Consider the following 16,274-nt stretch of genomic DNA (forward strand, 5'->3'; position numbering starts at 1 on the left):
CTCAGGAGGAGGAGTAACAAAGACAGGAGGATTGTTAAATTCAAGACTACCTGGGCAATTTAGTGAGACCCTCAGCAACTTAGTGAGACCGTGATTTTTATCATACATACATAAATAAATAAATAAATAAATAAATAAATAAATAAATGGAATTAGGGATGTGGCACAATCGTAGAGTGCCCCTGGGTTCTATCTCCAGGACTATAAAGCAAACAAACAAAAAACCAAAACCAAAACAAAGAAACCCTCATAAAAATTTCTAAGAGACAATTTTTCATAAAAGAAACGATTTATTTTACAAAGAACTAACTGCTAATGACTAACCCTTCCCTAATTATGAGCCATGGAGAAAAGCCATGTATTTTTAATAACTTGTCATTGAATAGAACTGGAAGAAAACAATAGCTGCAGAAAAATTTTGCTTTAGTGTTTCTTCTCCCACCCTCTTGACTAATTTGAGGATTTGAGATTATGATAGGCAGTCTGAGGACAGTGGGAAGTGCTATTGTTAGAGAATGGAAGAATTGAACTTCAGCTAATAAAATCTTATTGGTTACTCAGAAAGTCTGGTAGGGTTGCTGTAACTTAGATTAAACTGACATGGTTCAGATTCTGAAACTTAACTTTTTGGGCTCAATAACAGTTAAAGAAAAAAAAAAGTTAAATGAATCCATGAATTCTCAAGGCATCCAGTCTCCTGTGAGAGTAATATATAGACTAGAATGCTAATTTATTAATTTATAATGAGAAATGTAACCAGACAGCAGATTGTATATTTTATCAGTTGCTTGAGACACTATTTCCTTGCAGGAATAGCTTCATGGAAAGCTTAGTTATAATCAGAAAATTTTCTGGTAGAGGAATCTGGAGAAAGAAGTGTTAGATGGATAATTTTTTTTTCTTCTTTTTTTAGTACTGGGGATTAAACTCAGGGGCACTTTACCATTGAGCTACATCTCTAACCCTTTTTATTTTTTTATTTTGAGACAGGGTTTTGCTAAGTTGTTTAGGGCCTTGCTAAATTACTGAAAGTGGCCTCCAGCTTGTGAGTCTCCTGCCTCAGCTTCCCAAGTTGGTGGGTCACAGGTAAGTACTACTGTGACCAGCTGGATGGGTAATCTTTTTTTTTTGGTCAAATGATCTTTTATTAAAATATTTTCCCATGTACTTCTTAACTAGCTGGGGACTCTACTGCACCACTACTGAGGTCATCTATGATGACATGAGGGTGGTGGCCATCAACATTACAACCCACAGACTGGGCAGTCTCCAGAATCTCCTTAAATAGGTCCAGAAGTTCTCTAGCTAAAGATCGGTGACGCATCCGTTGGACAATTTCATCGAAAGTAATATTTCCACTATTTTTAATGTTTCTCTGTTTCTTTCTGTCTCCTGGAGGGCTTTTTTATGATCAGGGCAGAGGCAGAAGGTACTACTTCAATCTGGGCCTGTCTGTTCTGAATGGCCAGTTTTAGTGTAATCCTCAGACCCTTCCAATTGCCAGTTGCTTTGGCAATGTCATCACCAACTTTTTTTGGAGATACACCCAGGGGGCTGATCTTGGGGACCTGGGCAGATATGGCACTGATCTTGCCACAGATGCTCCTCAGGAACACAACTTTGATCTCATTGGGGTCGAACTTGGGCAGCATGGTGGAGGCGGCTGGTGTTGGATAAAGCCGCCGGATTTGGGACTACCAAAGAAAGTTGCACTTTGACGTCCTTTGAGGCTAGACGGGTAATCTTATAAAATTGTGGAAACCAAATGCAACCATTTCAGTAATAAGAATATAATTGCTAAGAAAGGGTTTCTTTTTCTCTCCTGATAGTTTTCTTTCGTATGGGGTGAGCTGAAACGATGCAACTCCTTGCTATCTCTTTACTCCTAGGGAGGGAGAGAGTAATTTATCAGTCTGGTAGATTCAGGAAGAACAATGTAGAGGATGGTTAAGTGGTAGAGTACTTGGTTAGTATGCAAGAGGCCCTGGGTTTGATCCTCAGCAACACACACACACACACACACACACACACACACGAAGGAGAAAGAGAAAAGAGGAAGAACAACCTAGCATTTTGGTCTCATTTGTGGGAGGCCAACCTTATGGGTGACTGAGTTACACTCCCTAGCTGGGTGCTGAGGCGCTCAGTCACAGAAATGGGTGTGTCTTGCTACAGCCCCATGGGTGAAGCTATGCTCACCTGTTCCTTTGTAATATAACCCCTTGTCCTGTTTAGGATAGAATCTTCCATGGAAGTGCCTTGTGTGTGTCCCCTCCTCTTACTGTGCCCTTGGGTGTGGCCTGCCCAGGTGTCAGTCAACCTGCTGACAGTGGACATCATGAAGATAGACTCAGCCCCCTGAAACCTGACCCCTTGCCTCATTTGAATAGCTTCTCCTCAATAAAAGGGGTCAGCGCTGCTCTCTCTCTCTCTCTTTCTATGGACCCTTAAGGTCAGAGGAGCCGCCACAGCAACCCCAAAGAAAAAGGTATTTGTGTCTCTTGTGTGGTTATTTCATGAAGCCCAGTTAGCCCAGTTTAACTAGAGTGACCCCTGAGCCTTTTAGTCGCGAGAACAGAAACCCGGCACACATTTCTTCTTAAGAGTAAGCCTGCTTCCAGAGTTTAGGTTTTCCTCCAGGATTGAAGTTACCTGGTCCAGTGTGCTACCTAGGGCCAACTTCTCCATTAGACACAGTGGACACAGTGTCTAGGGTCCATATTACTTTCAGAGGCTCATGAAAATGTTTTAATTTCTTTTAAAACCAGAAGAAAAACATGAACTTTTAAGTCAAAGAAAAAAATGTTTTATTTATTATTATTATTTTTTTTTTAAAGAGAGAGTGAGAGAGGGGGAGAGAGAGAGAGAATTTTTTTAATATATATATATATATATTTTTTTGGTTTTCGGCGGACACAACATCTTTGTTTGTATGTGGTGCTGAGGATCGAACCCAGGCCGCACGCATGCCAGGCGAGCGTGCTACCGCTTGAGCCACATCCCCAGCCCCGAAAAAAATGTTTTAATATGTAATAATTTATTTATATTTATACCAATGTAGTCACAAAATAAAAATTTAAATATTTTTTTATGGGGGCAGAGGAGGACTCAAGTAAAAAAGCAAAAGTACCTCCAATTCCATGAAAGTCGTAATAAGGCCCTGTGCTGCCTGTGGAACAGGGTGGGTGAGTTCATCTCATCTCAGAGTTCAGGTGACAGGTCAGTTTGATTCTCATGAACTGTATATTCCAGCTAATCCTTACCAGTTCAAGGTGATATTTAACTTTTAATTTACTTTATGCTTGCCCCTCCCCCATCACACACCTTTTGTTTTGTTTTCAGTACTGGGCATTGAACCCAGGGACTTGCACATGTTAGCCAAGCTCTCTACCACTGAGCTACCCCACCAGTGCTTTTAAAATTTTATTATGAGACAGGGTCTTGCTAAATTGCCTAGGCTGGCCTTGAATTTGTGATTCTCCTGCCTTAGCCTCCTGAGTAGGTTACTGTGCTCAGCATGCTTGCCCATTATTTTCAATCTGGGCATACTATTTACTGGGCTCCCTCAAGACTCTAACACAAATCACAGGAATATATATTCTTATATGTTACTATATACTTAGAAAAATAACAAAAATGATGACTTGTATTTCTATATCTTATTTCAGATAAATTACAGCCAAGTACTATGTCTTACACTTTTATAATATCCCTACTAATAAGTTTTCAAGAAATATTGGTTGAATAGAGAATAATAGCCTGGTATTTATAGTATTTTTAAATTTTTTTTTTAGTTGTAGATGGATACAATATCTTTATTTTTATTTATTTATTTTTATGTGGTGCCAAGGATTGAATCCAGGATCTCACGAGTGCAAGGCAAGTGCTCTACCATTGAACTACAAATCCAGCCCTATTTATAGTATTTATAGAATACTATCTTTCAATTTCAGTGAATTTCAGTGATAGAAATAAATTGTGGAATTTATAGAAATAAATTGTGTGTGTGTGTGTGTTTTCTTCCGTACTAGAAATTGGACCCAGGGTCCATGCACTGCTGGGCAACTGCTCTACCACGAGCTATATCCCCAACCCTAAATTAAATAAGGTGCTTAGACTTATACCTGGCACATAGAAGATGCTATGTGTTAGCTATTATTGTTGTTGTAATTATTAATTGCAATCATAACTCAAATGAAATTTTATTTTAATTTTAAACATTCATTTTTCTTTTGTTTCAGGAAAGTTTGTAGGTTATTTATTAAAAAGTTATTAATAAAAGACTATGAAAAAATAAATAAATTGTGCTCTTCTACATTATAGTGTTCATAATGCAATTATTTTCTGACTTATTTCATATCAGATAAAATCTTGTCATTGTTTAAATTCACCTTATGTAAAAGATACATGAACATACATGAAACTTCTGTACTGAATTCTTGGAGTATACATTATGATACCATGCTCATACAAAATAAATCTAACTTCATTAACTCTAGGAGTTTCTTTGTAAATATAATTCTGGGCCTTCTAGAAATTTCCCTAAGAACTTCTTATCTGGTGCTGGGAAGAATGACAAAAATAGTAGGAGAAGATAGTATCATCTGTAGGTTAGAAAACGTAGATAGAGAAGGAAATGGACATTACTTTCTGAAGGAGTTAGCCTTAAAGTGTTTAGTAGTCCTAGACCTTGGAAACTTGAATATGCTGAAACGATGATAGCTAAGGTCTCTTTATCTGGAATTGTCCTTAATGCCTTTCTACCAAAAACACCCCAGACCAAACCAAACAAATAAAAATGTCCCATAATGCTCAAATTTCATCCTGATTATCAAAATTCATGAGTTTATCTTTCAGATAGGCCTTCACCAAACATTAATTGATCAGTCAAGTTCTTAGGCAGGAACTAAAAGTAAAGTCTAAAAGGTGGATGTATTACTTGTCCCCTGTCCAGCTTATGTTTTCCACTAGCCAACACCACCCTTAGCTTAGGGTGAATGTCTTTCAGAATGGCCTTGGATTTGGCTTCCTTCCATTGAGGGGTTGGTTGGTTGGTTGGTTTTGTATTGCAGATCGAACCCGGTTATGCTCTACCACTGAGTTATGCTCCCATATTTTTATTTTTTTGTTTTGAGACAGGGTTTCACAAGTTGCCCAAGTTGGGCTCAAACTTGAGATCCTTTGTTTCAACCTCTTGAGTGCCTGGGTTCAGGTGTGCACCACCGTGTCTGGCCTGGATAGTTTTTTTTTTTTTTTTCCCCTTTAATAGTACAATCAAATTTTGAGAACCCAAATAAACTCCATTACAAAGATTTTTTTCACTTCATTTCCACAAGCATTTACAGAAAACTACCAGAATAGATACTTTTGGATAAAACTATCAGAAAATAATTCAAGTTAGTTTAGGCCAAAAAAGAGGGAGATTTATCATAAGAATACAAAAATGTTTTGAAGAAACCAAGGGGAGCTGGCACCAGGAAAGAGTGGAACCAAGTTGTTCAGAGCCCAGTCTTTTCTCTTCATCTTTTTGCTTTGTTGGCTTTATTCTTTAAAACAACTTCCTTTCCTCTCCAGTTCCCATGTGCAATGCAGTTGTTCCCAGTTCATGAATTAAGCCCACAGACTCAGTGGTGCAAAGAAACCAAATTTCTCTAGAATCCTAAATCTTTTATGCTCACTTAGGTGCTATTTACTTTTTTTTTTAATCTTTATATATTTATTTATTTTTTTATTGTGGTGCTGAGGATTGAACCCAGTGCCTCATGCATGCTAGGCGAGCGCTCTACCTCTGAGCCACAACCCCAGTCCAAGTGCTATTTACTTTTACACAGAAAATATTCATTTGATTCAAAATGACCCTCCATACCTGCAAGTTCTTTTAACTGAAGATTGAAAATATTCAGGAAAAAAAGAAAAATTACTGGGTGTGGAGATGCTGGTCTGCAATCCCAGAGACTTGGGAGGCTGAGGCAGGAGTTCAAGGCTGGCCTCAGCAATTTAGTGAGACTGAGTATCAAAATAAAAATTAAAAAGGGCTGGTGATGTAGCTCAGTGATAGAGTACCCTTGAGTTGGATCCTCAGTACAAAAAAGAAAAAACAAAAACCACACATTTGGACTGAATATATACAGACTTTTCCCCTGACATATGGTTTAACAATTATTTACATAGCATTTCCATTGTATTAGGTTTTGCAGATAATCCAGAGATGATTTAAAGCACAGAGAAGGATGTGACTACATAATATGAAAATATTATGCTATTTAATACAAGGGACTTGAATGGATTTTGGTATCCACAAAGGGTCCTGAAACAATCACATGTGGGATACCAAGGGAAGACTGTATAGTGAAAAATCTCTCCATTCTCTTTCCTTTGGTCACCCAGTTTACTTTCTCAAAGACAACCAATGGAACAGTTTGTTCCATCTCCTTCCAGAAGTATTTTATGTACATGTGGTAAAATCTATCTATGTATCTAGCTATCTATTTCTCGCTATTTTTCTTTTTACACCAATGGCAGCATAACAAATACATATTTTACATAGAAAACATATCCTGGAGATTTGAAGCATCAGCACTTAGAGAATGCCATCATTCATTTATATTATAGGATTCTGTTGTTTTAGTGTAATCCTGCATTTAAACACTTCCCTATTGATGAACATTTAGGTTTCCCCAATGTTTTGCTATTACAAATCATGCTGCAATAAAAAAACTCAGGAACATATGTGATTTAAAATATGCTTAAGAACAAGTTGTATTTCTTTTGCTGTGAGAATTCCTTTTTATGTTTTGTCCACTGTTTTTTCCTATTGGGTTGTTGTTCTCTTCCTTATTTTTTATTTTTTTTTGTGGTAATTGGAATTGAATCCAGGGGTGCTCTACCACTGAGCTATACCAAACAACTACTGTTTTTTACTTTGAGACAGAGTCTTGCTAAGTTTCTGGGACTGGCCTCAAACTTGCAATCCTCCTGCCTCAGTTGCCTGCGTAGCTAGCATTACAGGCTTGTACTAGTATTTGTACTGGGTTCAGTTGTGCACCACGATGTCTGGCCTGGATAGAGGTTTCCCTATTGATTTCTAAGTGTTTATATATTTTAGAAATCAGCCTGTTGTCTGTGATGTAAATTGTGCTGGTTTTTTTTTCTTGTTTATCATTTCCATTTTGATTTTACTAATAGTCTTTGTCCCAAGCCTGATATTTTTCAGGAAGGGGCTAACTGGATAAAGATATCCAACCATGGTTAATTAACTGTGGCCATGGAGGGAGAGTAATTTCTCAAGTCCATTCTTGTAGAATGGAAGTAAGTACAACCAACAGGGAAATTGTGAGATAGGAAGGTTCCTGAAAGTGGATATACTACATTTCAACGTGTAAGAAACATTTTCTAGGGCTAGGGAAGTGGCTCAAGCAGTAACGTGCTCGTCTAGCATGCACTGGGTTCGATCCTCAGCACCACATAAAAATAAAATAAAGATCTTGTGTCCACCAAAAACTGAAATATAAATATTAAAAAAATTCTCTCTCTCTCTCTTAAAAAAAAAAAACATTTTCTAATTACTGTAGGTACATCTGCTGCTTTTTTAGGGGAAAAGAGCTCACAGTTCTAGTGAAGATGTACACCAATGAATCGTTACTATTGCGAATGAGTGAGAGAGATGTATCAAATTGCTGGGGGATTGAGGAAGAAGCAGTTCATTGTGTTTGGGACATCAGGAAAATTTTATATAAAGAAGAACATTTGAGTTGGGTTGTACAGACCCAGATAAATGAAAGAGAATGGTTATATGGGCCAATGGTTTCACCATCACTGGAAGTAGGATGTACTTGGTAGAGTGTGATTGTGTCAAATAGCAGAATGTCATGACTGACAAAACTTGTCAAATGTCAATAGGCACTGGGTTTGCTCTTTAGCAACCTGCCCCACAAATCATATCCTTTGCCGGTAAGGAAAATTTATATCCTGTAACCATACTTGTTGACTTTGTGTGTGCATGTGTGCATGTTCACCCACATGTGCACATTGGGGATTGAACGTAGGGTCTTGTGCATGTGAAGTACCTGCTCTATCACCAAGCTACACCCTCAGTCACTACGTGAAAATTTAGAGTGACATAAGCTGGAAGCTACTACAATATGCTTCCAGCCTGAGGTATGGCTTCCTATTAAAATCCCTCACAAAGATACAGAAGTGTGAATGTATCATATAGCAGAGGAGGATTATCCTAGTAATGAGGAAGCCATCCTTGGCATTATCAAGATTTTTTTCTTTTTCTTTTTTAGATACACTTTGGCAATCACATTTCCACCCTTTCAAGTTTGGAGACTGCCTCATGCCTATCCATTTACACACAGTGAAACTGGGTCAAACAAAGGTCTACTTCTCAAGAGCATCCCTCAGAAGACTTAGGTTTGAAGCCTATTTCAGGTCCATTCCTGCAGGAATAACAGGATTTGGAGGCTGGGACTGAGGGATTTAGATTTTATCTTCACATCTCAGACTTTTTTTTTTTTTTAGTTGCAGATGGATATAATAAACTTATTTTATTTTATTTATTTTTATATGGTGCTGAGGATTAAATCCAGTGCCTTATACATACTACAACCCCAGTCCTTCAGCCTTTTTAAAATGTTTTCTTTTTTCTTTTGAGATAGAGCCTGTAAATTGCTGAGGCTGGTCTTGAACTTGCAATCTTCCTGCTTTAGCCTCTCAAGTCCCTAAAATTACTGGTGTGTGAAACTGCACCCAGCCCTCTCTTAATTTTTTTTATTATGATAGACATTTATTTAAAGTAATATATATGCAGATGAAATAATTTTAAAATTGTATGCTTCAGATTTAACCGACTTCATAAAAATATTATGAGGACAGCTGTATCCACAGATTTCAACTACATGATTACTTCATTTCCCATTCTTCTCTTTCTTTTCTTTCCCAAATAACCTCTTTGAGATATGGTTCAAGATAAAATTTATCCTCCTCATATTTTGTCCACTGCTCTTCAGGCAAGATCTGTTGCCTCATGATCAGGTCTAGTGCTCTCTTAATGAGAAACATCCTGTCATCATAAGGGTTCTCAGGAAGCCTTCTTTTACATCTTCATCCTCATATATCGTATCATCTCGCATTAAGCCTAGTTTATTGAATCCTGCAGCATTGTAATACCATTTTGGAATACCGGGCCTGATGCTGCAACAGCAGCCATTCTTGACTGCCTTCTGGGTATGTCCTAGAGGACGCGCCGGGCCAGTGCCCTCTCTTCAAGTTTTATAAACACACTTATCTCATAAAAGCAGTGGGAATTTATTCAAAGGAAAGGCAATGAGAAGGCTTCCAGTTTAAAAGAAATGTATAACTTATTTATCTCTTATATATTTTTTCACAATTTTTGAGAAAAGCTAATGTAAATAGTTAAGTCTCTCAGAAGAGAAATAGTCAGATTTGGTTTTTCGTTAAGTTTGAATTCCGACTGGAGTATCTTCATTCTCCTCTGAAAAGTTACCTCTTCTTAGATATTCTTAGTACCTTATTCCTTCCCTCAGGAGATTTAATTATTTCCTTATTATTATTTTTTAACTGACTTTGTCTGTCTTTTATAGATAAGTAATTAAGTGGAGAAAATTACTTTTTGCTCATGACTAAGTACACTAGTGTATGTAATAATAACTACCATAAGTCTTTACTTTTACAGGTATTATTTTAATTCATCAGAAAGTAGATATTATGCCATTTGAGAGATAAGAAAACAGTCTTAAGCTTAAGTAATTTCCCCAAAGCCATAGAGCTAGCAGCACCTGTTGAGTGCGGTAAAGCAATTTTTGTTGTTGTTGTTGTGGTATTGGGGCTTGCATATGCTAGGCAAGCCTTCTACCATTCTACCACTAAATTACATCTCCAGTTCTTTAAAAAAAATTTTTAAATTTATTCTAATTAGGTATAGATGACAGTAGAATGCATTTTGATTCATTGTACACAATTGCAGCACAACTTTTCATTTCTCTGGTTTTCTACAATGTAGCATTGCGCCATATATATGTGCAGTCAATACATGTACCTAGGGTAATGATGTCCACCTCATTCCATCATCTTTCCTGCCCTCATTCCCCCTCCCTTCCCTTCCCTCCCCTCCCCTTCCCTCCTATTTGCCTAATCAGTTCCTCCATTTTCCCCATTGCCTACCCCTCATTTTTTTTTTTTTTGAGACAGGGATTGCCACGGTTGGCTTTGAATTTGCAATCCTCCTGCGTGGGCCTCCAGAGAAGGTGGGATTGACATGTGTGACACCTCCCTTCCCTTCAGCTTTCTTTCTTTTTTTTTTTTTTTTAATTTTTTATTTATTTTTTAGTTTTCGGCAGACACAACATTTTTGTTTGTTTGTGGTGCTGAGGATTGAACCTGGGCCACACGCATGCCAGGCGAGCGCGCTACCGCTTGAGCCACATTCCCAGCCTCAGCTTTCTTTTTTGTGTGTGGGATTGAACCCAGGGCCTCCAAGTGTTCTACCACTGAGCAACCTCCCAAGCCCTAAAGCAATCTTACGCAAATTCATTGAAACTCACTCACTTTGGATAACAGCAATATTACCTACTATTCAGCTTCCATCAGATTTGAAATTTAAAAACATAAGCATTCCAACATATGTTGGTCCTATTTTCTTTCAGTGAAGTTCTTGCAACAAATTTATCCTAAATTTAATTGGGAATGGAAACAATTTATGAACTATTATGTAAAAGAGAAAAACTTCCTGAGACAGATTTTCTTTTGATTTGCCATATATTGTGTCAAAGAGTAAATGCTTATTAATTCTTTCACTCAGCAGACATCCATGGGGTGTTTATTTTGTATGCTGAGTTTGGCAGCAAGGAATACAAGGCTGAATGGGAAACAGACCTATCTTAAAGGAATTAGTGATCTAGTGAGGGAGAGTGTAAACATGTAAATAATTATAATTAACTAGAATACTCCAAGTCAAAGCCATAAGAATATAAAGGTGGCACAGATTACTTTCAGTTGGAAGCAAATCATGTTCGACCAAACGTGGCATTAGACAAATACAAAAGGTTTATTTATAATGCCTTACCAATTTTATCTACAAAAGTTGAAGACATTTTTCAAAACATAAACTTCATTATTTAAAGGCTAGTCTTTTCATCTAAAACATTAGAACCAGCTAGGTGTCGTGGCCCATACCTGTAATCAGTCCCAGTTAACTGGGGAGGCTGATGTGGGAGGATCCCTTAATTGGAGACCAATACCTGAGCAGCAAAGTGAGATTCTTCCAAAAAAAAAAAAAAAAAAAAAAAATAGGAAAGAAAGAAAAAGCTTGAATTAAATAAGGTTGCAATGGATTATAACACAACCAGTATAATCAACTGGACTTCTACAGAGAGCAGGTTGTGAGATGGAGTAGCACCAACATAAAGATACTCAATAATTCAAAAATTTTAAAATTTCTTCTTACAAATTACAAGATACATGATCTTGAATGTGAATGAGCATAAAACAATCCATTTATTCCTTGTCAACCTAAAGCTGCCTCTCCCTTTGAAAGATGTGTTGTACTTTTCCTATTGGCTTAGAATTTGAACCAATAAGGGAGGAGGAAATCTTTACAAACATCCACAAAGGAAGGCTGGCCTTGTGAATGTTGAGTAAAGATTGCTTTGTTCTTCATTTGAGTCTGACTTTCAGAATTTTATGGTATTGACGTTTTTCTTTTTACTGGTAGAGTAAGGAAAAAAATTATTCAGCTTGGATGTTGTCTTTGTGCCTTGAAATATTCTTTCTAATGTTAAAAACACTTCATTTCTTATTGTTCAGATTTAAAATGTGATAACTCCTTAATAGATGTTCAAAGGAAAACAAAGAATTTAAATGCAAGCTTTATTATCATGTTGAACATATTTCATATGAACGAAATTAACATTAATTTGCTAGACTTGTTTGAAGTTTATAATTACTAGGGTTCTTTCATTTCAAAAGTGGCATATATTACAGTTATTAGTCTCTATTAAGGGCTGTTGAGAGGCAAAGCTAATATTAGGTTCTCAGCAATGGCTATTACATATTGAGATTCTGGATTATTACAATTTTTTGTTTTTGACATTTAGTAAAAGCATTAAGAAAGGTATTTGCATAGTAATTTCTTAACACTGGAACTCAAGAGATCTCTAAAAAAAAGAAAAGAGAAAAAAACAAAACAAAACTTCCCTTCTTCCCCTTCTCCCCTCGTGTGGGTGATTTTATCAGAAAATTTACCATCCTGAGTTCCCTGTTTACAGGTTTCTAGAAAAATCAATAGAATAGTGTTGGGGCACCAATTAGATCTAAATGAAGAAAAAAATTCACTTGCACTTTCCCCAAATTCACACTCAGTTTATAGCAAGTGTCCTAACAATATTGAAAGACCATGTCTTTTGGAAGTAAAGGAATACTTGGTCAAGAGTTTATTTCATTTCTCTGTTCTGCGAAAAAAAACATTTAAAGGTGGGATACAAAGTAACTGCAAAGAGATGGGACCGAGGAAGGAAAAAAACAAAACACCAAGCAAAACCACCACCATCAGTATCACTAGTCAGAAAGCTAAGATGGGAATTTTTCATAACCTGGAATACTTCATATCAGAACACAGAACAAATAAACCGGGGAAGACAGAGTTCAGGGGGACACATGGAGCAGGCTTGGAGCACAGGCTAATAATATAGAAATCGCAAAAGGGAAGAGAGTATTCTTGCTTTTTCTTGGCATCCGAAGGAAAAAACAAAAACAAAAACAAAAAAACCCTCAAGCTCTGCAGGGGGCAAAGGCCGGTGCCCACAGTTCCACTTGCAAATATGCCTGCACGTTTGTTTCCGCCAGTGAGTTCAGACCCACGTTGGCAGCGCGGGTAGGGAGCAGGCAGCCTCCGTCCGGCCGCCGTTTCCTTTGTCTCCGCGCTGGGCGCCGCGGCTGCGGCCCTTTGCCCAGAGTGAGCAGCCCCTGCGAGCAGTGCGGGGCCATCCGGCCCGCCCGCCGTCCCTCCCAACTTGCAGCCGGGACCCCACGCTGGCGGGCCCGCCCCAGCTGCTATTTCCTCCCTCAGCTCGGCCGGCTAGTACGACCTTGTGTTTGTTTTGATTTTCGGGCTTGTGAGAGAGAAACGAGGGCTGGAAACTGCCGTGGTTCAGCAACTGCTTATTTTGGCAGGAATTCCGGCCCCGGGTCGCTACATTCAACCGCGCGAAACGGCTCCAGCCTTCCCCCAGAACCTGATAAATGGACAGAAGCTTGCTCCTTCCGGTGCCCCTGACTAGGAAGGGGAAAGCCACAGGCTGGAGCCAGCCCGCGGGGGCTGGGGGCCCCACGCCATAGAACCGGCCAGGCCGGGGCTTGCTCTCCTGAGGGAGCGGGAGAGGTGGAGCGCCGGCGGGCTCGGGTCGCCCGGGCCGGCCCCACGGGGCGGGTCGACGCGCCCTGGCGGAGCCCCGGAACGAACCAGAGGTCGCGGCGGGGAGCCGGCGGGTGTGGGGGAGGCGGAGGGCGGCGATCCACCTGGGCGACGTGGCAGCCATTGCCTACTCCTAGAGACCCCTCCCCACGCGGCCGCCCACCCGCCCTCTCGCGGCTGGCTCCTGCGAGGCTGCTCTTCCCCGGTCGGACAGAGAGCGGCAGTGTCTCCCCGCTCCGCGCGCTCGTTGCGCGTCTCCCCCCCGCGGCCGCAGCTGCTCGCCAGCCCTGCGCGGCGCCGGAGAGCGCAGTGGCGGCGGCGGGAAAGGGCTGCGGACCCGCGGTGCCGCGTCGCACACTCGACGACGCGGCTCCGGCTTCGGTGCCCTCTGCCCGCTCCAGGAGCAGGTAAAGGCTTTGGGCGGGAGGTAGGCGGCGGGTCCGGGGAAGGGGCCGGGGAGGGAAAGGATTCCGGGGCGCCGAGCTGAAGCGGAGGGCCTGAGGCAGCGGCGGGTGGCGCTACGACTAAAAGCAAAGCTCCGAACGTGGGGGCCGACGCGGGCTGTCCGGCCCGCGGGCCCGGCCGCGGGACAGAAGGGAAGTGAGGCGTCGGCGAGAGGCGGGCCCTGGCACGTAGCCCGAGGCCGGGCGAAGGCGGGCGCCGCGGCTGCTTCCCGGCCTCCTAGTGCCTGGCGGGCCTCCAGGCCCCAGACACGCCCCTCTTGCCCCCCTGGTCACCCCCTCCGATTCCGCCGGGGCTTGACCTTGCACCCCTCCGCGCGCCTTCGGTGTTTCCCAGGCGGAGCCTTCTGGGAACTTGAGGCCACCTTCCCGAGCACGTAGTCCTAGTAGAGCTGTTTATTTACTCACTTCTCCAAATCCAAACACACAGCCACTCACTCCACACCTAAGGGTTTTGGATTCTGCAGGGAGACGTTCCCCTTCCCTAGTATTTGTGCGTCTTAGACCCGCTTCCACTTCCCACCCCCACTGCAACTTTGGGACCATTCTCGAGCTCTTCTCTGTTCGGGACCCTCTCCCAGCTCTCGGTTTGGAAATCCGACTTCGATAGAGTGAGTCATCTCACCGGGGACACTGTTTATTCTCATTCGTTTTTGGTTACCAGAGTTTTTCCCTTAAGAGAGCTAGAGGAATGAAAAATTGTAGATGTCAGATCATGGTCAGTCAGATCATGGCTTTGAAGAATCTTCCCTTCCCTTCGGCAACCCTCTTAGAACTAGTATCAGATCTTTGTAGCACCGACAGGTTTGTACACATTCTCGCCATGCAGTGGTTGTAATGTCTCCATAGCACAGTTCTGACTTGAAGGCAGGATTGGCTGGCTTTTCTACTCGACATCTTTAAGCCAATCAAGACGCGCTGCTTGCCTGGAGACTGGTTAACTCAGAAAAGGTGGGGATTGGTTGAGCTCGGAGGAGAAAATCTAGAAGATGAACCTGGCCTCTTAGAAAACAATGACTGGTTTCCACTTGCCTTTTCTTCCTCTTAAAAAACAAAAACGGTTATCTTTTGTTGCCAATATCAACCTTTTCATCCCGTTTTTATTGTTTCCTGTGTTTTCTCTCAAACCATCTCTCTTTTGTAACTCACCCCTTTAACCTCAGTTTTCCCCAGAAGAATTCTTAACACGCTTCAAGAAATGTAAACGTGTATTTTGTGTTTTGGCAAGCGTGGTTCATTTTTTTTTTTTTTTTTGTGTCTTTCCTTTTTATAGGTCAGAATTAAATCAATTTTTGGTTCCTATGCCAGAGCCTTTTAAAGTGCTATATGAGGATAGGGGCTATGCTGGAGGTGGTGGGAGAATAGGAAAGAAATGGCTGCTCTTCTGCAGGGAGGCTACAATTAAAGAAAAAATGATTAGCCTGTAGAACAACAACAACAACAATAATCATAACAACAACAACAAAAAACCCCAACTCTACAAATCATCATACAGTACTTGCGAGTATCAGTGCACCTGTTGATTTTAGTTGCTTTAAAGGGGAGAGAATGGGAGTACTGAACTGTATTGAAAAAAAATGACTTGGGCTGGGATTGTGGCTCAGCGGTAGAGCGCTCCCCTAGCATGGGCAGGACCCGGGTTCGATCTTCAGCACCACATAAAAAATAAAGGCACTGCATTGTGTCCATCTACACCTAAAAAATAAATATTAAAAAAAAAAGAAAAAAGTGACTTGAGTTATGGTAAAGGCATGTTTTTCTTCATTAAAGTAGGCACGGTGTCTTATAGAAGTTAAATAAGTATTAGTGCAGGTACATTTCTTTTAAAAAATGCTAATTATTTTCCTTATAACACTTCTCTTTCAAGCCCAGCTTGGCCTGTAGATAGATGCAATGCTTGAGACCCTGGGTAAACACCAGGTCCGGCCACACAGGGGGACCCTGTCTCAAAAACAAACAAACAAACAAACCTTCCCTTTATGATTATTCATGATTATGCATATCTTTTGATATGCAGTTTATTAGTCAATGTGAATTTTAGAAAATAACTACCTAGCTTTGCCTTCCCTTGACACTTTCCCCACCCCAGGAACTGGGTGCTTTACCACTGAGCTACATTCCTTAACCTTTTTGTTTTTTATTTTGAAACTGGGTCTTGTTAGATTGGTTACTCTGGCCTCCAACATGAAATCCTTCTGCCTCAGCTTCCTGAGTTGGTGAGATTATGTGTCCCTGTGCCATTGCACCAGGCCTTCAGCTTTTTATATACAAAATAACATTAAGATTTGGGAAGAAACTTGAGTTTGCTTTGTGAAACAGTAAATATCTATTATATGCCTTTAAAAGTAATTTACATTTGGAATTAAGAGATTGAAGCCCCG

At 40.6% G+C, this 16,274-nt stretch overlaps 2 pseudogenes; both read right to left on the reverse strand.

Annotated features, from left to right (window-relative positions):
• Positions 1–1,171: 1,171 nt before the first annotated feature.
• On the reverse strand, positions 1,172–1,709 carry LOC143406442 (large ribosomal subunit protein uL11 pseudogene; annotated as a pseudogene).
• A 7,195-nt stretch (positions 1,710–8,904) lies between these two features.
• Positions 8,905–9,177, reverse strand: LOC143406423 (cytochrome b-c1 complex subunit 7 pseudogene; annotated as a pseudogene).
• Positions 9,178–16,274: the final 7,097 nt, after the last annotated feature.

This window comes from Callospermophilus lateralis, chromosome 8 (assembly GCF_048772815.1).
Source record: "Callospermophilus lateralis isolate mCalLat2 chromosome 8, mCalLat2.hap1, whole genome shotgun sequence".
Lineage (NCBI taxonomy): Eukaryota > Metazoa > Chordata > Mammalia > Rodentia > Sciuridae > Callospermophilus > Callospermophilus lateralis.